The sequence below is a fragment of the Coenobita brevimanus genome, chromosome 31, assembly GCF_032717465.1.
Source record: "Coenobita brevimanus isolate Jiangsu-jjx chromosome 31, ASM3271746v2, whole genome shotgun sequence".
NCBI lineage: Eukaryota > Metazoa > Arthropoda > Malacostraca > Decapoda > Coenobitidae > Coenobita > Coenobita brevimanus.
In genome coordinates, this window is record NC_136984.1 from 3005606 (window position 1) to 3015285 (window position 9680).

Genomic DNA, 9680 nt, shown 5'->3' on the forward strand with positions numbered 1-9680 from the left:
ACATATATATATATATATATATATGTGAGTTTGAACCAATTAATGAGCGCTTGCTTTATGTTCGCTTAAAATCTGACCATGGTAATATCAGTATGGTTGTAGGGTACGCTCCGACAAATGAGGCTGCTGATGAAATGAAGGATGACTTTTATGAGAAGCTGCAGGATGTAGTGAATAGAGTGGCAAGACATGATGTGTTAGTTTGCATTGGTGATTTTAATGCGATTGTTGGCAGTAGCAGGGATGGCTTTGAAGATTGTATGGGTAAGGAGGGTGCTGGTAAAAGAAACGAAAATGGGGTGCAACTTGCAAGCTTTTGTTTGGCAAATGACCTTATAACTGGTGGAACTATCTTTGAGCATAGAAAAATACATAAGACTACTTGGATTTCACCATGTGGTAAATATTGTAACCAGATTGACCACATTACAATTAGCAGAAGGCATAGGAGTTATTTGCAAGATGTTTGCGTAAGGAGGGGGGCAGATATAGGTAGTGATCATCAACTTGTTGTGTCAAAGATTAAAATAAAACTTAAGAGAAACGTTAATGGTAATTGTACAGGAGGTAATAATTATGATTTTGATGAGCTGAGAAGTGATGAGAGCACGAGGGAAAAGTTTCGGTGCGAATGTAGAAACAAGTTTCTAGTCCTGCAGACTTTGATGGAATCTGAAGACAATGATATTAATCAAATGTGGAGAGAGGTAAAAGAGGTATTGCATGAGAGTGCTAAGGTTACTATTAAGAAAAAGGGAAAAGCGAGAAGGAAAAAGTGGATGTCAGATGAAACATGGAATGTAATTCAGAAAAGGAAAGAGGCTAAGTTAAGAAGTGAAGAACAACATGTTGATGGCCAGGTAGTTGAAGTACTTAGCGCAAAGTACTGGAGTTTACATTCTGAAGTAAAAAGACTCGTTAGACGTGATAAGAGGAGACTATATGATGAAAAGGCGACAGAGACAGAAATTAAATTAAGTAAAAATGACGGTCAGAGCACAAGAGCAGCGTATCAGGCCATAAAGGAGTTAACTGGGACTGAAAAGAGAAGGAAGGAAATACCTGTACGAGATAGAAATGGTAATTTGATGATTAAAGATTTGGATATAAAAGGAAGATGGAAAGAGCACTTTGAATCTGTTCTAAATAGACCAATCCCAGCTGAAGAGGACATTTTGCCAGCCGAGAGAGATTTGCAGATAGAAACAGGGGATATAACTTTGGAAGAGGTAGCAAAATCTATAAAGGAGTTAAAGAATTTTAAGGCTCCAGGTGAGGATGGAATATTCCCTGAAATGCTTAAGGTGGAAAATGACGAGTTGATGAATGCGCTTTTGAAACTTTTTAATGTGGCTTGGGATAATGGTGGAATTCCAGAAGAGTGGAAAAATGGAGTGATTATAAAAATACCAAAAAAGGGAGATATAAGTGTGTGTGGCAATTGGAGGGGGATAACTTTGACACCTGTAGTTGCAAAAGTCTTTTCCAAAATCTTGTTGAACAGAATAGAGCCAGTAATTGATAAAATTTTAAGAGAAGAACAAGCGGGATGTAGAAAGGGTCGAGGTTGTAATGATCAGATTTTTATTGTAAGGCATCTAATGCAACAAGCTAATGAGATGAAAATGCCACTTAACATGTGTTTTGTGGATTTTGAAAAGGCGTTTGATAGTGTTTCACGTGGAGCTATGTTGAAAATTATGAGATTCTATGGTATACCAGAAAAGTTTGTAAATATTATTAGAAGCCTGCATGAAGGTACTTTTTGTAAGGTAATGGTGGGTGGTTCTTTGAGTGATCCATTTCAAGTTAGGTCAGGAGTGATTCAAGGAGGAGTTCTTTCCCCATTGTTGTTTGTTTTGGTTATGGATTATGTTATGAAAAAGGTTGTAAGGAGAACAGGTGCAGGAATTAACTGGAAAGAAAATAAGAAGCTGATGGATTTGGACTATGCTGATGATATTGTATCGATTTGCGGAAGTATTTACGAGATGCAGAGGGTGCTCGATTGTCTGGTGGAGGAAGGAGAAAAAGTGGGATTGGTAATAAATTGTGGAAAGACTGAAATTATTAATAGGAACGTGGAGAACCAAATCGATTGCGTAATTGGGAATAATGTGGTGAAGAATGTAGAAAACTTTAAATATCTGGGAACGATTGTATCATCTAATGGATCATTAAACAATGAAATTGAGGAGAGGATTAGACAGGCTTGGCGAGCTGTTGGAATGTTGAAATCTGGAATGATAATATGCTTTCGGTACATACTAAAGTGAAAATTTACAAGTCTATGGTTAGACCCATTTTGATTTACGGGCATGAGTCATGGTACAGTACTTTTGGAACAGATCAGAAAGTATTAGGATTTGACAATAAAATACTGAGAAGGATTCTTGGGGTAAAGTGGCAAGACAGAGTTACAAATGAAAGAGTAAGGGATATTAAGAGAGTGGAACCAGTTAATGAATATGTGAGACTGTCTCGCTGGAAGTGGCTGGGGCACATATACAGAAAAGAAGGTTGTTTAATACAGGATGTGCCAGAGTGGATTGCTAGAGGAAGGAGAGGTAGAGGTAGGCCAAGGGAAACCTGGTTGAGGACAATGAAAAAAGAAGCAGGAGAGGAGTGTTGGTGGGACCTGAAGATGGCAAGAGACAAATATTGGTGGAGAGAGTTCATTGAGACCCTATGCATCCCGTGGGGTGCCACAGGAAATGATTGATATATATATATATATATATATATATATATATATATATATTGTTACTGGCATAGTTACCTGAATAGCGAATGGATGAAATAGAAGATGAAATGATAATGTAAGGAGACAGGCGAGCTGCCTAGATGAATAAATCTTTTCTCCTAACAGTTTTGCTGCCTGTAAAGGGTAACCCTAAACATCAGCTGTGTTTATTTAGCGTTCAACTTTTCTCTTCTGGGCTGATAACACACTAGTTGTTTTTCCCACAAATTGTGCTGAAAACCCTTATGTCGTTGACCATAGTGGGTGTAACTTATGGCGTGGGAGAAGCAAAATGAGAGTATTTGCCAATAGAAACCTAAATAACGCTTTCTTTGCTTTCTTGACGGCACGCCATTGGTTTTGTGTAATACGTGTAAGGCTGCCATTGGTAGCAGGTGCCTCTGTTGTTTATAATTGGCTGTAGATTGACAGCCTAGTGGCTAGTTAGCCGAAAGAGGCGGAGTAAGTCTGCTTTATAAGCTCGAGGACAGTGTGAGAGAAACACATTTTGACACATTTTTCACATTTTCACACTTTTGTCACTTACTGTCACGTTACACTTCTGTCATATTTTGTTGCACTTTTCCTCATACTTTCACACATTACTCAATACGTGACTTTGATTACCAAACACACTGTTTGTGCACCATTTCCTATTTTTGGTTCACTCCTCCATTTACACTAGTGTGTGATTTATATCTGGATTATATCATCAAGTTCTCCAAGTTTCCTCGAGCTTTGTGAGTACTTAGCTTCCACTGATTGTAATCTGGTTTGGTAAGAAATAACATGTTTTATATTTGTATTCTGAGGCCTATATGAATTTCCCTTTTGTAAAACGAATCCTGGTTTCATCTTTGGTTGTGTATGTATTAATGTACAGTAAAGTTAAGTTAGTTTTCTTGTGAGCTTTACTTTATCCTTTTTAGTGATTAATTAAGGGTTAAGAGTGCACCGTAGTATACACCCCCATAACAATTTGGCGACCTCCTCCCAGGATACCTCTGTGACATAATATTGGCAATCTTGGCCACGCACAGTGCTTACTCTTACCTGCTTAACTATAATCAGTAATCATAGCCTTAATGAGTGATAGTGATGTGAAAGCATTTTTGAATTCTAAGCCATCCCCAACCAGAGTGAAAACACTCACAAAACACGAGCTCATATTGCTTGCCCAGGCCTTACAGTTGAGATTTCCTGCCTCAGTCACTATGACTAAGTTACTTCATTTAATACTGGACACCATGTTTGAGCAAAGTGAGTCCTCAATAGTTAGTTCTGAGCCATCTGGTACTGCACAAGGCGTTGACCCTGAGCCTTTGGCATCGGAGATACCTGGCCCTAGTGATTTTTCTGCTCAGGATACTGGTGACAATGTGCAACTTGACCTAGCCAGAATTAAGCAGAGAGAACTTGAAGAGCAAGCAAAATTGAGAGAAATAGAATTACAAGCTTAAATGAGACAAAAGGAAATGGATCACAATGTCAGACTGAAGCACCCTGATAGTTTATCTGGAGCTCATAGTTCATCTGCCTAGGAATATTTTGATGTTGCTAGGAACATTAAGCCAGTGCCTCCCTTTAATGAGCAAGACTTCACTAAGTACTTCCATATGTTTGAAAAAGTGGCAGGTCATCTCTCATGGCCAAATGATTCTTGGGCAGTACTGCTGCAGAGTGTTTTGAAAGGAAAGACTCAAGAGGCTTATATTTCTTTATCAGTTAATCAAAGTGCTAACTATGATTTTATAAAAGATACCATTCTCAAAGCGTATGAACTCGTGCCAGAGGCATATAGGCTTAAATTTAGATCTACGTTTAAACAGAAAGATCAAACTCATGTGGAATATGCTAGAGTACTCACATGGAAAAGTTTGGAAGGAATGAGAGAGTGTTTTTGATCGGTGATATGAATGGTAAAGTAGGGAATGCGAAGGTGGATAGAATAGTTGGTGAGTGGGGTGTGCCTGCTGAGATAGATGAGAATGGCAGTGCGTTAGTGGACATTTGTGCGGGGAGGGGGTTGGTGATAGCCAATACCCTCTTCAGGCACAAAATAATCCACAGATATACATGGCGAGTGATGAGGAGGGTGGGTGGTGAACTGAATGAAAGGAAGGCAATGATTGATTATGTGTGTGTGGATGAAAGGAGAGGAAAATGTGTAATGGATGCAAGAGCTTATAGAGATTAGGGGAGTGGACTTTCTGACCACTACTTGGTGGTGGCCAGAATCAAAATCCAAATAAGATGGAGAAATAAAAGAAGGGAGAGACAGGAAGAAGGAGTATTTATAAAGAGAGTGGAAAGGTTACAAGAGGATGAGAAAAAGGCAGAGTATAAGAGAGAAGTGAAGGAACGATTTGTTAAATATGAACTGGAGCAGAAGGGGGACGTGGAAGGTGTATGCAGGATATTCACAGAAGAAATATGTGCAGCATGTGATGTGGTGTGTGGGATGAAGAGAAGACGGAGGGGGGTGCAAGGAACAGCGTGGTGGAATGAAGAGGTGAGACAGGCTGTGGCACAAAAGAAGAAAGCATACAATGAATGGATGAGAAATAGGGGCGTGGAAGAAGTTGAGAGGCGGAAGAGAGAGTTATATGTAGAAAGAAAGAGAGAGGTGAAAAGATTAGTAAGAGAGAGTAAGAAGAGAGTGGATGAGGAATTTGGAAGGAAGTTGAGTGTAAAGTGGAGGGACTGTAAGAAAATGTTCTGGAAAGAGGTGAAAAGAGTAAGACAGAGTAGAAGTGAAGTTGGCAGGGAAGTGAAATATAAAAATGGTAGATTACTAGTGGAGAAGGGAGAAAAAGTGAGCAGATGAAGAGAACACTTTAAGGATTTGTTGAACCTAGTGGATGGAAGTAATGCGAGTATAAGTGGCTGGGGAATAGCTGGGAGGAGGAGGGATGTGAGAAGACAGGAAGAAATCAATAGGATAGAAGTTGTGGAAGTAATGAAGAATGTTAAATTGGGGAAAGCCCCAGGAATTGATGGAGTGTGTTGTGAAATGCTGAAGCAGGGGGGAGAGATAGTAGTAGAATGGATGTGGAAAATGTGCAGATTGGCCTGGGAAGAAGGTAGAGTCCCAGAGGATTGGAAGTCAGGTATTCCCTTGTACAAAGGAAATGCGGAAAAAGAAGTGCGTGGTAATCATCAGGGCATTTGTCTTCTTAGTATAATAGGAAAAGTGTATGGTAGGAAACTTATTGACAGAGTTAGAGAAAGAACAGAGGAATTAGTTAGAGAAGAACAGGGAGGCTTTAAGAAGGGAAGAGGTTGTGTAGATCAGATATTCATTCTTAGATCTTTAGTGGAAAAGTTTCCAGAGAAGGAAAAGAAGTTGTATGCAGCTTTCATGGATTTCGAGAAAGCAAAGGACAGGGTGGATAGACAAGGATTGTGGAAAGTATTAAGAATATATGGAGTAGATGGGAAGTTGTTGAATGCTGTTAAGAGTATGTATGATGGTGCTAAGGCTGCAGTGTGTGTGGATGGTGAACTGAGTGAATTTTTCTCTTTGAAGGTTGGGTTGAAACAGGGATGTGTCATGTCTCCATGGTTGTTCAATCTGTGCATGGATGGGGTAATAAAAGAGGTACAAGGTAGAGTAGTGGATGTTGGAGTGGCCCTGATGAGAGAGCGTAGTGTTTGGAAACTCCCTGTACTGTTGTTTGCAGGTGATACTGTGTTGTTGAATGAAGACGAAGGAGAGCTGCAAGGCTTGGTGGATGAGTTTGGAAGAGTGTGTAAGAAATGGAATCTAAAGGCGAATGTAGGGAGTAGTAAAGTGATGGTCTTTGAGAGAGGTGAAGTCAGTGAATATACAGCGAGGTTGGATGGTGAGGAATTGGAAAATGTGAGTACGTTTAAGTACTTGGGTAGTGTGATGAGTAAGGATGGAGGTTTGGAGGGTGAAGTGCTTGAAAGGGTACAGCAGGGAAGAAAGGTTGCTGGTTCTTTGAAAGCAGTGATAAGAAACAGGGAAGTGAACATAGAAGTGAAAAAGTTACTACATGACAGAATTGTGATACCAACTCTAACGTATGGAAGTGAAGCTTGGACGTTGCTGAAAGGACACAAGTCAAGAGTGAAAGCAATGGAAATGAGTTATTTAAGAGGAGCCTGCGGAGTCACATGGAGAGACAGACTCACAAATGAGGATATAAAGGAGCGTTGTGGTGTGGATGTGGTTGTGATAGGAAGCGTTAGGAGGAATACACTGAGATGGTTTGGCAATGTGGAGAGGATGGAGGGTGAAAGACTGACGAAGAGATTGTATGTGAGTGAGGTGGGGGTGGAAGAGGGAGGGGAGGCCGAGGATGAGATGGAGGGATGGGGTGGAGAGGCATATGAGACAGGGAGGGGTGAGTTGGGAGCAGGGCACTGAAATGGCGGGGGACAGGGCGACGTGGAGGCGATTTGTTTGTGGCCACTCCGAACGGGATTGAGGCGTCTGGCAATAGATAGATAGATAGACTCACAGACTTATTTGATCAATGGTTACATTCTAAGAAAGTTGATGATTTCTTAAAACTAAAAGAGTTAATGATCTTTGAGAACTTCACTGGTTCCATAGATAGGGAAGTTGCTACATACAGTACCTAGTTGAGAATGACTTAGATACCCTAGCTGAGGCCGCTGTTGTAGCAGATAATTATAGTATAATTCATAAGCATGAACGTAAGCCTCAGTCATTTCTTAAGGGTAGGAGAGTGAACCAACCAATTTTTGTGAACCCTTCTGGTAAAGGCAAGTTAATGTCAAGTGACACTTGTGGGAACACTACAACCCCAGAGCATGTTAGTTCCACAAAAGTAAGTGAGGACAGTGTTGCCAGAGGGTCAAGAAAAAGTGTCAGATTTTGCCAGTATTGCCAGAAAACGGAGCACTTAGAGGATTGGTGCTGGAAAAAACAAGGGAAAAGTTTCAGTCTGAAACCTATTACTTTGGTAAACTCTTGGGGATCTTTTGACACCAAGAGAGAGCAGCCACCCACAGATATTGTTAGCGGTAGTCGGACACAATCCCAGTGGGTTCATATTGTTGATAAGGCCAGAGTGGAACTGTCAGTGGTTTATAGACAAAATCCTGTAGAGCCATTGTTAGACACTAGTAAGACTGGAGCAGTGCAGCCGTCAGGTTCAGGTGAGAGTGGTAATAAAACTCCATCACAGTGCCCTTCCCCAAGCAGTACACAAAGTGACTCCTTCCCAGATCATTTATTTGCTAACTTTATATCTAAGGGGTTAGTTTTAGTTGCTGGAAAAGGTGGTAAGGAAGTCACTATACCTAGAGACACAGGAGCTTCACAGTCACTAAAGTTGAAAGGGATTGTTGCTGTAGCTGACCCTAATGAATGTGTCTTGTTGCAGGGGATAGCTGAGTTTGTATCTGTTTCCCTATTTTTTTTTTTTTTTTTTTTTTTTATGAATGGAGGAAGGAAAAACAAAGGAAAAAAAAAAAGTCCATGTGCCTCAAGGCATCCTCCATTTATAAAATACTTATAACAATTGGATTTAAAATTGAGAGGATTAAATGTATGTGGGAAGCAACTCCCAGGAAGTGATTTCCAGAAAGTAGTAGTTCTGGGGATAAATGAATTTTGATAAGCAGAGGTTCTGCATTGTGGGGGAGAGAGTGTGAGTTCATGGGCGCTCCCAGCTGCCCGAGTATTTCAGGAGAAAATGTGAAGGGGAGGCACAATTGAAGCCAGTTCGTTAGAGCACTTACGGTAAGAATATCGATAAAATAATGCTAAAGAAGCAACATCTCTACGTACTGATAACGGAGGAAGGTCCTACGTTATGGCAGGATTATTGATTAATCTAATGGCTTTATTTTGAATTTTGTCCAACTGCCTCAATGCAACCACTCCACATCCACTCCACAGTGGTGAATAGTATTCGATCTGAGAACGCACATAACTTTTGTATATTGTGGCCATCTGCTCATTAGTGAAGAACTCACGAACTCTATACAAAAGTCCCAGTTTTTTTAGAAGCATTTTTAGCCAAGGAATTAACATATGCTGTCGGAGTCCCCGGGGGGGGGGGGGCCATAAATGCCCCCACCTTCCACCCCTCTCCTGGTGACGACTTGAGCTGCCTGGAACCACTGCCTGATTCACTTCTTCATTTCTGCAACATTCGCGGCCTTTCCTCTAACTTTCTCTCTGTTGAGCACCACCTCTCCTTCTCTAAACTTCACCTTCTTTTCCCAACTGAGACTCAGCTGTCTGAGGCAACTGACAGCAAACACTTTTCTGTATCCTCCTACTTTCTCTATACTCATTTCAAAGCCAAAGGTGGCTGTTGTGTATATGTACACAACGACCTATCTTGATCTCATGTTCCTGAACTCATTTCTTCTGAATTCTCTACACTCTGGCTTCGGCTTTCCTGTCATTCTCTGACTAAATATATCTGTGCTGTTTACTTATCCCCTAATTCTACTGGCTATCAAAAATTCTTCGACTATCTTATTTCTACGATGGAACACATTCTATCCATTTCTCCTTTCTCTGAAATCTCCATTTTCGGAGATTTCAATGTTCACCACCAGCTTTGGCTCGCCTCTCCTTTCACTGATCTACCTGGTGAACAAGCCTACGTCTTTTCTATCCTTAACCCGCCCCATCCCGACCACTTTTCCACCACTGACTCCCCCCAATCCCGACCATTTTAGGAAAAAAATGTTTTTGGCTCAAACCTTCGCTTTTGGTGAGAAACATTGTAAATTCATAGAGAAATCGCTCACCTGAGGTTTAAAATATTCATTACAGGTAGGAGTACCTCCTTACCTTACTGGGTTTTCTATCAGGCTGGCACCAAAGAAAACGAGTTCTATGGGAGGATAACTATTTCACACCACTCATAAACGGTATTTCTTTATTTACTTGGTACGAATTTATATGTAGTACAAGAGTATATTG